Below are 14,229 nucleotides of genomic sequence, written 5' to 3' on the forward strand. Positions count from 1 at the left end.
TTAAAACATGAAATCATCTCTTGTGGGTTTTATACATTAAATTTAAATGACACTTAACACCCATGCAGCATACACTGTCACGAATAAAATACAACACAAATGGGGTCTTGTCTCTCCAAATAGACAACCCCTGGCTTACGAACATACATAAGTCTAGGTTTGGTTCTCTGTAATTTTTCATGGTCACATGGTAAAATTCCTGCGCATCTCAATTTACACAATAGTACTTTCAAATATCCACATATAATATAATTCAAAGGAATAACAATACACATCATCACTTGCATACAATTTTCATCTGCACAGATTAAATACATCTTTTATCAAGCAATTTCACATAAGCAATTTCATCCCAATTCACATAAACTTAACCATACATCATAGTTCTATTATCATAGTAAAGTCCTACAAATTTAATAACGACATCTATCATTGCAATATCATCCTATCTAACAATCATGTAGTGTTCTATCTCATAAAGCATATAAGTAAATCATCAAAACATAGCAATGGTATCCAAATCTTGAAATCATATAAGTCTTAAGTCTCAAAATGCATCAAAATAAAGTATCCATAATAGTCTAAATATAAAATCCACTGAATGTCAGACTGAGTCGAGGTGAGGCCTCACACCCTCCCCCTCTAGGCATGAACTTCCTCCTGGAGTTCATCAAAGAGGTGGGGGTACTCTGATCTCATATGTGCTGCATCCTCCCATGAAGCCGTAACCTCATCATAACAATCCCACTGGACCCTAACCTGGTCCAGCTGTCGACCTCGAAGGGCCAACATCCAGCGTGCCAAAATGCGAATGGGCTCCAAAGCTAGCTGCCCGTCCGACTCCACCTGTAAGGCATCCCAATCTAAAATGTGAGACTCATCATAGATATATTTTCTCAAAATTGATACATGAAACACATCGTGGATGCGTGACAAGCTAGGTGGCAATGCTAAATGGTAGGCAACTGGGCCTATCCTCTCAAGAATCTCAAAAGGTCCTACAAAGCGAGGTGCGAGCTTAGAACCCTTTCCGTAACGGATTGGACTCTTATGCGATCGCACTCTCAAGAAAACTCTGTCTCCAACCAAGTAGCTATGATCTATCCTCTTTGCATCAGCATATTTCTTCTGTCTATCCTGAGCCTCTTTGAGACGTTGCCTAATCAAATCCACCTGCTGTTCCATATCCCGAACTATCTCAGGACCAATAGCAACTCTATCCTCTATGCGATCCCAACTCAAGGGCATCCTACAAGGCCTACTGTATAATGCCTGATAGGGTGGCATCCCCAAAGAAGTGTGATGCCCATTGTTATAGGCAAACTCCACTAAGGGAAGATACTCCTCCCACCGGGTCTGATGATCCATGACATACATGTGAAGCATATCCTCTAACACCTGATTGACCCTCTCTGTCTAACCATCTGTCTCTGGGTGATAGGCTGTACTGAAATTGAGCTTAGTGCCCATAGCTGCATGTAATGACTTCCAAAAGGAAGAAGTGAAAAGAGAATCCCTGTCAGAAATAATCTTGCGGGGCACGCCATGAAGTCTAACAATGTCCTGCAAGAACACCTATGCTACTACTGGAGCTGTGAATGTAGTACGGACTGGTGAAAAGTGAGCTACTTTGGTCAACTTGTTAACTGTCACCAAGATAGCATCATGGCGACGAGAAGACATAGGAAGACCAATAATGAAATCCATGGATATAGTATCCCACTTCCACTCTGGTATAGCATGAGACTGGAGCAACCCACCGAGATGGCAGTGCTCTGCCTTTACTCTCTGACACTCGAGGCATCGAGCTACTATCTCAGCAAAGAGCTGCCGCATTCCCGGCCAATGATACAATTGCCTCAAGTCAGCATGCAACCTTTTAACCCCGGGATGCGTTGCATAAGGAGCTCTATGAGCCTCCATGACAATGAACTCTCGCAATCCTCTGGAGGAAGGTACATAAATGCACCCTCTGTGGCGTAACAGTCCATCGGACTCCAAAGAATAATCCACATATTTCTCTTCTAGAGTAACCTAAGATCGTATTACCTGACCAACCTCCGCATACCATCCATCCTCTGGCAAGTGCTGTAGTATACGGTCTCTCAAATCCATGCCCATAGATATGGTGTAAACCTTGTGACATCTCCTACTCAAGGCATTTGCAACTACATTTTCCTTTCCTTTGATGTAGTGAATGTAAAAATCATATTCGCACAAGAACTCCATCCATCTCCTCTAACGTGCATTAAGGTTCGGCTGAGTGAAGATGTACTGAAGACTCTGATGATCTGAATGCAACTCGAAGTGATGACCTAGAAGGAAGTGTCTCCACCTCACAAGTGCATTCACTACTGCTACGAGCTCAAGGTCGTGAGTGGGATAATTAAGTTCATGAGTCTTAAGTTTCCTAGACTCAAAAGCTATGGCCCTACCATCCTGCATAAGAACTGCCCCTAAACCCTCTAGAGAAGCATCTGTACAAACCATGAAGTTAGCTATAGGATCTGGTACAACAAGGATAGGAGCACTAGTAAGTGCCTTCTTGAGTTCCTGAAAGGCCTTCTCGCACTTATCTGTCCACTCAAATTTCTTCCCTTTATGCTGAAGAGAAGTAATAGGGTGTGCGACTTTCGAGAATCCCTCGACAAAATGTCAGTAATACCCTGCTAAGCCCATGAAACTCCTGACCTCTGTCACATTGGTAGGCGCTAGCCAATCCATAATAGCCCTAATCTTTGATGGGTCAACTGAGATCCCACGACCAGAAATAACGTGCCCAAGGTACTTGACCTCAGACTGAAAGAAAGCACACTTCGATAGGCTACCAAACAACTAGTTATCCCGCAAACACTGCAATACCTGTTTTAGGTGCTCCTCATGCTCCTTCTCATTCCAAGAATATATCAGTATATCATCGAGGAACACAATAACAAAACGGTCCAGAAAGGTATGGAACACCCCATTCATGAGGCTCATAAAAACTGTTGGGGCATTCGTAAGTCCGAATGGGACTACAGTAAACTCATAGTGACCATATCTAGTGCGAAATGCGGTCTTGTGGATATCACTTTCCACTATTCTCAACTGATGGTATCCTGACTTCATATCTATTTTGGAAAAGACTTTGGCACCCTGAAGTTGATCGAATAAATCATCAATTCTAAGCAAAGGATATCGGTTCTTGATGGTTACTTTATTTAGCTACCGATAATCCATACATAATCGGAGAGATCCATCCTTCTTCTTAACAAAGATGACTGGTGCACCCCAAGGGGATACACTAGGATGAATATGACCCTTCTCAAGGAGTTCCTCAAGCTGTATTTTAAGTTCATTTAGCTCATTTGTGCTCATCCTATAAGGTGCTCTGGAAACTGGCTCGGCTCCTGGTACTAGGTCTATATGAAAATCAATCTCTCTATGGGGAGGCATTCCCAGTAACTCTGAAGGAAATACATTTGAATATCCCTTAAGGATAGGATGGTCATCGAGCGATGTTTCTTTTTCCTCCTCTTCTCCTCTGTCACTGATAGTGATAGCAAAAAGCTAACATCCCTTCTGCATGCTCTGCTTAAGCTGCATTGCGGAGATCATGTGAAGAGACACGGGCCTCTGAATCTCGGTGATAACTATGGGTGAACCATGATCATCCTCACACTCGATCTTTTTCAGGCGACAATCCATCTTGGCTTTGTGGGCATAAAGCTAATCTATGCCAAGTACGATTTTGTAAGATCCAAGTGGAGTCACTCTAAGGTCTACTAAAGTGGTGGTCTTGCCAATCTGCAGCTGACATGCCCTAACCTCTGATTCCACTGACACTCTAGCTCCTGAAGCTAATTCCACTTCCCAACTGACACCCTATCTAGTTGCCACTAGCTTGCAATGCTCCACAACCAATGGAGATATAAAGGAGTCAGTAGCTCCTAAATCAAAAAAAATAGATACATTTTTACCTTTGATTATACCTATAGATTCGATAACTGTGGCCTGATGCTCAGCCTGGCAGTTGTCAACCGCTGCGAATACTCTATGGGACCTACCCATATCACCAACTGTCGGCTCTGAAGTGGCCATCCACTGACTCCCTGCCACTTGTCCCTGAGGGCAATCCCTCGCCATATGCCCCATGGCTCCACACGTAAAGCAAGCACCTCGTGCCTGGAACTGGGCACCCTGAGGCCTAGAGAATGCCTAACCTCCTGTCCTACTAGATCCGCTGTACCCACCCCTGGAGGACTACTGAGTCCCCACCGGTTGTGTGTACTGCCCCTGTGCTCTCTGATCACATCTCTGTCCCTAAGTCTACCACTGTTTGGGCTTGGAGCCCTGCTGAAACTGTGGAGGCTTCTGCCTCTGGTTCTGTGGTATCTATTGTGGAGGAGGGGGTTTGGAAGACCCCTAAGAATTTTGGTTGTTTCCTTTCCAATGTGGTTTCTGGAATCCATAAGTCTGAGGTGCGGGATTTCGGTTCTGAAACCAATCCCTATTATCCTGTGGTCTGACCTGAATTTCCTCGGCAATCAGTGCCTTCTCCACAGCAACCCGAAGGCTCTCTGGAGCGGACATCCTAACAGGCCTGGCTATACCGGTATTTAATCCCCTGATGAAGCGGTTTACAAGAAGTTTCTCATCCTTAAGATAATCTACATAAGGCAACAGCTCAAAGAATTTACTCTCATATTGGGTTACTGACAAGCCTTTCTGTTGGAGATCGTGAAATTCGTCTATACGACGCTACCTGAAGTGTTCTGATAGGTACCTCTCACGAAACCTCTTTGTGAAAATCTCCCAAGTGAGAGTATCAGGAACTAATCCGCATCTGTACTCTTCCTGTCTCCACCAAGTGGAGGTTGTCCCTCTCAGCAGATGAACTGTGACACGTGCTTTCAAGTTGCTCTCGTAAGAACATAACGCAAAGCACCTCTCAAGACTCAGAAGCCATGCCTCGGCCTCTACTCCATCGGTAGAACCTCCGAAGGATGGTGGCTGGAGGCACATGACCTCCCTGATGAGATCCCCTGGATCTCGATGAGCTCTCTCAAAATAAACTGGTTCCACCACTAGAGGTGGTCCTGGCATATGCACAGACTCTAGCTCATTACCACCCTGACTCTCTATAGGAATAGGAGCTGGGCTCCTGCTTCATTCTCTATCAACAGATCTATGACTCCCAGAGTCATGACTTCTAACCTGAGGGTTCTCTGCTAGGATCCTTTCCTGAACTATGCCAATAAGATTCTGGATTGCTGCTAAGAGGTCTCGGTTAGGTTCATTTGGCTGTTGGGGAGGCGCTCCTGGGTTCTCCTCCAAAACCGATTCCTCCCTCACTACCTCTTTGCGTGCTATGCGCAAACGTCTAGGACCCCGTCCGCGCTTGCAAGCTTGTTGCATTGTTGGAGGCATCCTATGAGGAAAATAAGGCCAAATAATCAATTAATTTCTTTTAGAAAATATTAATTCAATTAAATTCAAAAGTCTGATAAAATCAATTTAACCAAATAATTTAAATAATCTAAGGCGAAACGTAAGTGGAGTAAGGTTCCTAGTGTGGAAACCTTGCTCTGATACCAAAATGTCATGCCCAAAAATTAGGGCAAAAACAGAATGATTTTTTTTTTTTAACAACTAGTTAATTAACAAAGTTCACTATCACGACATGTGTTAACATGTTGGCCGTAACAAAAATTGAACTAACTCTGATACTAACTAAGTATCGAAACTTAATAAAAATTTATTAGCGGAAAACTAAATGTTTTAATTTATTTTCTCATCAAATATAGTCGTTTGTTTAATTTATTAAACTCATTTAAATGGTAGACGTAGATAAAAATTGATCTCCAATAAAGCCATATTGTCTAAATTTCATTTTAAATCATTAACTAATTTAATGGATTAAAGTGTCAAATTAGTTTCTTAATGACATTATTCGATGAGGAATATTATCTTTCCAAAGTCAAATTTAGTTTTCAAGGAATTAATTTCCCTTTCTATTTAATCAAGGCTTCACAAATAGTTAATTCTAAAAAATAATTAATTGGAATTAAAACTCCCACGTCTATCTAAATTGAAACCCTAACTAATTTTAAATATAAATTTTCCACAACTTTAAAAATAATTTTCATGTAATCCCTAATTAGGGATTTTTTTTTATTTATAAAACAAGAGTTAAACAATTTATTTTATTTTATTACCCTAGCCCTACCCGGGCTAGGGTTTGATATATATTTTTTTGTTTTGTTCAACCCCGCGTTGCAGAGCTGAACTAAGAGAGGGTTAGCGATGAAGAGGCGAATTCAAGGAGAGGTGGGGGTTTCAATGGAGGCGGCTCGGCCATGGCCGCCCACTGTGCATTGCACAGTGTTCGGCCTTGCCGCCCACTGTGCACTGCACAGTGTTCGGCCTTGCCGCCCACTGTGCAGCGTACAGTGTGCGGCACCGCCGTCCACTGTGCACGGCACAGTGTGCGGCACCGCCGTCCACTGTGCACTGCACAGTGCGCGGTTCCGCCGGCCACTGTGCATTGCACAGTGCACGACTTGCCATCGTTCACTGTGCGATGCACAGTGCTCGGCCCTTCCCCCTTTTTTTTTAGATTTTTTTTTTTAAATTTATATATATTTATATATATATTTCCCAATATTAATTTTACATGCAAATTTTTTTAAAAAAAATACAAAATAACAAAAGTAACTCATTATGCTAAATATATATATATATACAATATTAATTTTACATGCAAATTTTTTTAAAAAAAATACAAAATAACAAAAGTAACTCATTATGCTATATATATATATATATATATATATATATATATATAAACTTAGGCTCACATTTTCGTTTGTTTTGCAGGGTATTTATATGGCATGTTTTATATAAAATATATATATATTTATATAAAATATATATATATATATAAATATACCCATGATTTCTACATGTGTATATATATATATATATATATATATATTTATGACTAATAGTTTTAATTCTTTTTCTTAAACTAACATCGTAATCATGAAAGATTTTGATATACCATTGTAGGAAAGGAAATATGAATTAAGTCTGTTTTAAAGGATATATATATTTCCAGAACTATATTGTATTCTATGGATATACAAGAAACAGATTTCTAAAAAATTTTTTTTTTTTGTTTTGAACTTAGGAAATACTATTTTAGGAATGCATTATACTTTTCTGCAATAAATACATTCATTGAGTTCACAACTAATACAACAACTAACTAAACATTCTTTTTTATTATTCATTTATTTAAAAGCTAACAGCAAATACAAATCATATTTTTTTGCAATTAGAATGGAGATAGATTCTTAGCTAAAAAGAAGAACTCAAATTTAAATAAAACTGATTTTTATATTGCAAAAAAAACAACTATTGCATACAAATCAAAAGCAAATCTTTTTTTTTTTTTAAATAGAAAATAGAAGCATATCTAGCTTTTTACAACTCTAACGATATTTTGCAAAATTACAGGATGTTTCTTTATTTAACTACAACAACAAATCTCATGTCTATTTTCAAAATTACAACTTGCCTCTCATATTCTATGAATGAGGATGTATTTCTCCTATCAAATTTAAAACTAATAACTGCAAATCAATTTAAAATTTCTTCAACAATATTCTTCTGCAACTTTTCACTTTTCCTAGTCTTTTCTCCTGGCATTCCTGCATAATAGAAACACAAATATGACCACGGAGTGCTCACCTCCCAGCCTAGGCTAACTGGTAGCCACCCCCGAGCTCGGAGAACCAAGCCCTAGACGGATAACAAACATGCAAACACATAGAAGGCAAAAATACACACATAGGTATTCAGACACACTCCCAACTTGGCTACACAGCACCACACTTTGGTGATGACCTTTTTAAGGGTGGTAGTGGACCAATACCCTGAGGAGAACTGCAAGTATGGAAAAACAAGTAGCCACCTCATGGCACAATAAATACATCAAAAATCTCAACCCCTTATTCCTTATGCCCCCCAAAGGCATTCTAGCCTTATATCCCTCCTTATGACCCCCATTGCACAAACAGGCCATGCAGCAAGGGTCACACAAAGATCCCTTGTGATCGCTCTCAAACAAGAGTCTCTCACTCGAGGGCTGCCACTGGTACCACCCACAAGATCCTCCTCTCTCCCAAGAGTAAGAGGTCTTGAGAAAACTCCCAAAACACAACAAAGCATAATGCAAAAATTTCAAATGAAATTCTAAAACAAGACATTCAAGAACACAGATTTCTTACACCAATCATACTCTCAAACACAAACAAGAAAATAGACCTTTTAAAGAATAATGAAACCAACCTTAATGTGCCCAATGGTAGTATATTATCTGAGGAAGAGCTGCCCAATCCACGGATCTTCTTCTTCTACCCTTAGTCAAATTTTCTATTCCAAACTATTCTTTTCTTTTCAAAAATTCTCTTGTCTCCAAAAATGGAGAGTGGGTGATTACCCTCAATTTTTGTCCAATTCTTGCTTAAGAAGCTCATTCTCTGAGTTCTCACAAGTTTCTAAAAACCAAAAAGGAAAGTAAGGCAGAATGGGAAAAAGAGTCCCATTCGAATAGGAAAAATCTCAATTAGATTTAAACTTCTAATTTTCAATTTTCGCACAACTCAAAAAAGCCAATTTTTAAAGTGTCAAAAAGGTCACTTGAAAGTAGAAACTTGCCTAAAATTACCCCTAGCCCCTAGGTATACCTTATGGGGTTTAGGAAACCCTAATAAACTACCCCTAGGTGTTCATTTAACCCATTTTAAACCCCCCTAAAGTTTAATTTCGGGTCAAACATATGTTGACCTCTCCAAAGATTCCTTTCCCAAGGTATTTATGACAACACGTTATATTATTTGAAAAAGCTATAGTTGAACACTTTCCCACCAAGAGACAAAAATAAACCATTTAAATTTAAATCCACACATGTGTCAAGTGACACAAATAAAACACTTTTACAAATTAAAACATGAAATCGTCTCTTGTGGGTTTTACACATTAAATTTAAATGACACTTAACACCCATGCAGCATACACTATCATGAATAAAATACAACACAAATGGGGTGTTGTCTCTCCAAATAGACAACCCCTGGCTTACGAACATACATAAGTCTAGGTTTGGTTCTCCGTAATTTTTCATGGTCACATGGTAAATTTCCTGCGCATCTCAATTTACACATTAGTACTTTCAAATATCCACATATAATATAATTCAAAGGAATAACAATACACATCATCACTTGCATACAATTTTCATCTGCACAAATTAAATACATCTTTAATCAAGCAATTTCACATAAGCAATTTCATCCCAATTCACATAAACTTAACCATACATCATAGTTCTATTATCATAGTAAAGTCCTACAAATTTAATAATGACATCTATCATTGCAATATCATCCTATCTAACAATCATGTAGTGTTCTATCTCATAAAGCATATAAGTAAATCATCAAAACATAGCAATGTTATCCAAATCCTCAAATCATATAAGTCCTAAGTCTCAAAATGCATCAAAATAAAGTATCCATAATAGTCTAAATATAAAATCCACTGAATGTCAGACTGAGTCGAGGTGAGGCCTCACGCCACCACTTGGGGTCACGGCCTACGGTGTCCCTATGGGACATGGCCCCCAGTGATGGCTGAGGCTGCCCCTGTGGGTCGCGGCCTGTAGTAGCACCGTGGGAACCCCTGTGGGTTGCGGCCCATAGATGGGCCTGAGCCACCCAACGACAACCCGCAAGGAGCTTTGGCTCCGGGCATTGTGTGTGTGTATATATATATATATATTAATAGTTCTGATACTTAATATAAGTATAGATCCAATAGCCAACAAGATGAGAGGGGGGTGGTGAATCATAGAAACTTAATCATCCATAAAAACATCAGATTCAACCTCGGTAACATATATATCAGTCATATAACCAAAACTATCAAACATGCAAACTCAAAAGCATATGAACAATATAAACCTCATAACACCGGATTTAACGTTGAAACCCAAAAAGGGAAAAACCATTGTGGGATTTTAGACCCACTAAGAAATATACTCTTATAGAGTATGCTCGGTTAAAAGCCAATCCTATTAAAGATTACAAACACATTGTGAGATGTGACCCGGTTAAGGGATTTCCCTCAGATTTGTTAGGATCTTCACTTTGTTAGAAGTGACCTTGTCAAAGGATTTCAAACACTCAATCAGAATGTCACCTTGCTAGAGGATTTTACAAATAAGACTGTTAAGTCCACTCGGTTAAGAGATTTTCTGCTACTTCTCAAAATAACAGTAATAAAGACATGTCTGTAGCTTCACATCTAAAAATGCTAAAGCAGATTCCTATTTGTTCAATACAATCTAGACATAGAACTAATCTTGTCTATCTGTTGGGCTCTATACTCTGTTATCAAAACAGGTCTTCAAGCTTCTATGCTCAGTAATCACTATGTAGCATCCCTATGCATACACTTGCCCGCATACATTGTTTATCAATAGTTTCCTATTTATAAACAATCTTCTAATCGTTTAATCTCATTGATCACATTTCCCATGATCAATCATAGCCATCAGATCTTCAATCTTGTCTAGGTTCAATGTATTCTTCGATCTGAAATTTTTTTTCCCTACCTTGGAACTTACATTTTCACCTTGGAACTTGTGTTAGGGTATTGCAGTTCAATCTGAGTTGTAGATCTTCCTGCCAATCTTTCTTTACCATAGATTCTTTAACAATCTTCATAAATGGCTTACCAATCATTTAATTCGCTCCAGCTCATCAGCTTCTTTCATTAAATATCACATGTAAACATTTAATGCATTCTATTATAGCTCGGTTGTAACTCGGTAAATACTAAACTTCACTCGGTAGACATTCTACCTTCATTAACTGATAGCGATAACCTTAGGGTTTACCGACTAGGTTCATTGCCTGATAACATAGTATAGTATTAACCTTTACATTTTACAACATATGTATGATGTTAAAACAATCTAAAACATCATGATCTCATCATTGTTTGACTCGATAGTAGTTGCCCATTGAATACCTTATTCATCCCTTTATTCATCATATTCTTTCCTGTATCTTTTACTGACTTCTTTATAATCTTCATATCACACTTCTCAAGCTATGGCAACATCATACTGAATTAGAAAATCAATTTCTTGACATCAATGACAAAATAATAATATCAAGATAGTAAAACATCTTTAATTAGTTATGTCCATAATCATCAATAACCTTCTCAATATCCTTATTGAAATGCCAACAATCTTTCATTGTCTGTTATAATGCAATATTGCCAACAATCTCCCCCTTTGGCATTGATGGAAAAACCTATTGATTTGACCTTTAAAAGATTCGGATTGCTATGATTCTAAAATGCTGAAATGCTCTCCCCCATACATTAGACTTCTCCTATTTTCTCAGTCTTTATTTCAATTTGTAGTCTTCTCTCAAACTTCTCCCATATATTAGTCTTTTCCCCCTTTGGTAGTTCTTCTCCCCCTTTGACAACAATGCCAAAAAGTAAAGAACGAAAACATAATTTCTTTCTGTAAGCAGTTATTTCCTGTTGTTGTATATCAACTGAGTCTCGGTTAGAGCATTTGTCTTCAATTCTTGTTTCCTGCACACCTTTAGAAAACCTCCTAAAGTGTGTAAATCAGCATCAACTCCTAAAAGGTATTCTGTAGAGTCATCGAATTGATGCTTTCACCAAACTTGGCCAGTGAATGGAAGATAGGGGTAGGACCCCTAACTTACTTCTAAGATATTCAAAAGTGTCCTTTGGTAGTGGCTTGGTGAAGATATCTGCTATTTTCTCCTTTGTGCTAACATATTCCAACACCACTTTCTTCTCTTGAGCTTCTTCTTTATGATAATGATATTTGATAGATATGTGCTTTGTCTTAGAGTGCATAACAAGATTCTTTGAAATATTAATGGCACTAGTATTGTCACAGAATATAGTTACTGGCTCGGTAACTTTCTCATTTATACCTTCCAACAGTTGTTTGATCCATGCAATGTTGGTACAATTCAGTGTTGCAGCAATGTATTCAGCTTCTGCTATTGACTGTGAAACACATCCTTGTTTCTTGCTAAGCCAACTCACTAGTATTTCTCCTAAAAAGAAAGCTCCTCGACTTGTGCTTTTCCTGTCATCAATGTTGCCTGCCCAATCAGCATCAGTATAAACTTGTAAATCAAAATCATTTCCTTTCTAATATACTAAGTCATAATCTTCAGTGCCTTTTAAGTATCTGAAAATTCTTTTGATAGCCGTCATGTGTGTTTCCTTAGGATCTGCAAAAAATCTTGCAACAATACCTACTGCATGTGCTATATATGGCCTGTTGTGAACAACATATTGCAACTTTCCAATCATAGATTGGTAAAGTGTCTCATCAACAGATGCAGATTCATCATTCTTTGATAATTTACAGTTGGTAGTCATAGGAGTACTTACTGGTTTTGAATCCTCCATTCCAAATTTCTTCAAGATTTCCTTTATGTACTTAGATTGGGTAATGAAAATCTCATTTTTCATTTGCAGTATCTGTAAACCTATAAAATACTTTATCTCACCGATTAATGACATCTCAAATTCTTTTCTCATTTCATTTCCAAAGTTCTTGCATAAAAAGTCATTTCCACAAAATATAATATCATCAACAAATATGGCTGAGATCAGTATTCCATTTTCATCATTCTTCATGTACATGTTGCTATTCTCACTTGTCCTTATAAAACCAATATTAATCAAATAAGAGTGCAATCTTTCATACCATGCTCTTGGTGCTTGTTTCAAACCATATAAAGCTTTGTTCAATTTACATACCTGATCTTTATTATTGTCTTCAACAAATCCTTTAGGCTGTTCAATGAAAACTTCTTCTTCTAATATACCATTCAGAAATGCAGATTTGACATCCATTTGATATACCTTGAAGTTCTTGAAAGCAGCATATGCCAACAATGTTCTTACTCCTTCAAGTCTAGCAACAGGTGCAAAAATCTCACCATAATCAATTCCTTCTTCTTGGGCATAACCTTTGCAAACTAGTCTCGCTTTGTTCCAAATGACCTCACCCTTTTCATTTAGCTTGTTTCTAAAGATCCACTTTGTACCGATTACATTTTTGTCCTTCGGTCTTGGGACTAGTGTCCATGTGTCATTCTTCTTGATTTGATCAATCTCTTCTGTCATAGCATTTATCCAATCTTCACTGTTAAATGCCTCTTTCACTATTCTCGATTCAAATTCAGATATCAAACATGTGTTCTATCTCAGTTTGTTCCTTGTCCTCACTCGATCATCCTTATGTCCTATAATCTGACTTGGTGCATGATGTCTTTTGACATACTTGGCTAATACAGGCTCGGTAGGCTCTGTATGATCTTCTTCATCACTCAGTTACTGGATATTTTCTTCATTTTCTTCAACAGTTTTCTCGGTAGGACTTCTCGGTTGCACATAGACAAATCCATCATAATCTTCTGGTTCTTTGGAGTTTCCTTCATCATTTCTTTCTGCAAATTCATCAATTTTCACATTTGCACTTTCTACTATTTTGTTAGATGATTTGATTAGACATTTAAATGCTTTGCTTCTAGAAGAATAACCTAGAAACATTCCTTCTTCACTTTTCTGATCAAACTTGCCTTTTCTATCATCTTTATGAACATAGCATCTACTTCCAAAGATTTTGAAATAACTTACATTAGGTTTCTTGCCATACCAGATTTCATAAGGTGTCTTCAAAGTACCTTTCTTCAATTGAACTCGGTTCAAGGTGTAAACAGTTGTGCTTATTGCTTCTTTCCAAAATGTTTGTGGCACCTTCTTCTCAATCATCAGTGTTCTAGCACAATCCACAATAGATCTATTTCTTCTTTCAGCTATTCCATTCTACTATGGAGTTCTCGATATAGAGACTTGTCTTTTAATACCATGATCATTGCAGAACAAGTCGAATTCATCAGATGTGAACTCTCCTCCTCTATCTGATCTAAGACATTTTAGTTGTCTTCCTGTTTCATTTTCAACTCTTGCCTTGTACCATTTAAACATTTGAAAAGCTTCTGATTTTTCTTTTAAAAACATTACTAACATCATCCTTGAATAGTCATCCACAAATAATATGAAATATTTATAACCATAATAACTTTGAACTTTCATAGGACCACAAAG

Source organism: Cryptomeria japonica, chromosome 7, assembly GCF_030272615.1.
Source record: "Cryptomeria japonica chromosome 7, Sugi_1.0, whole genome shotgun sequence".
NCBI classification, from domain to species: domain Eukaryota; kingdom Viridiplantae; phylum Streptophyta; class Pinopsida; order Cupressales; family Cupressaceae; genus Cryptomeria; species Cryptomeria japonica.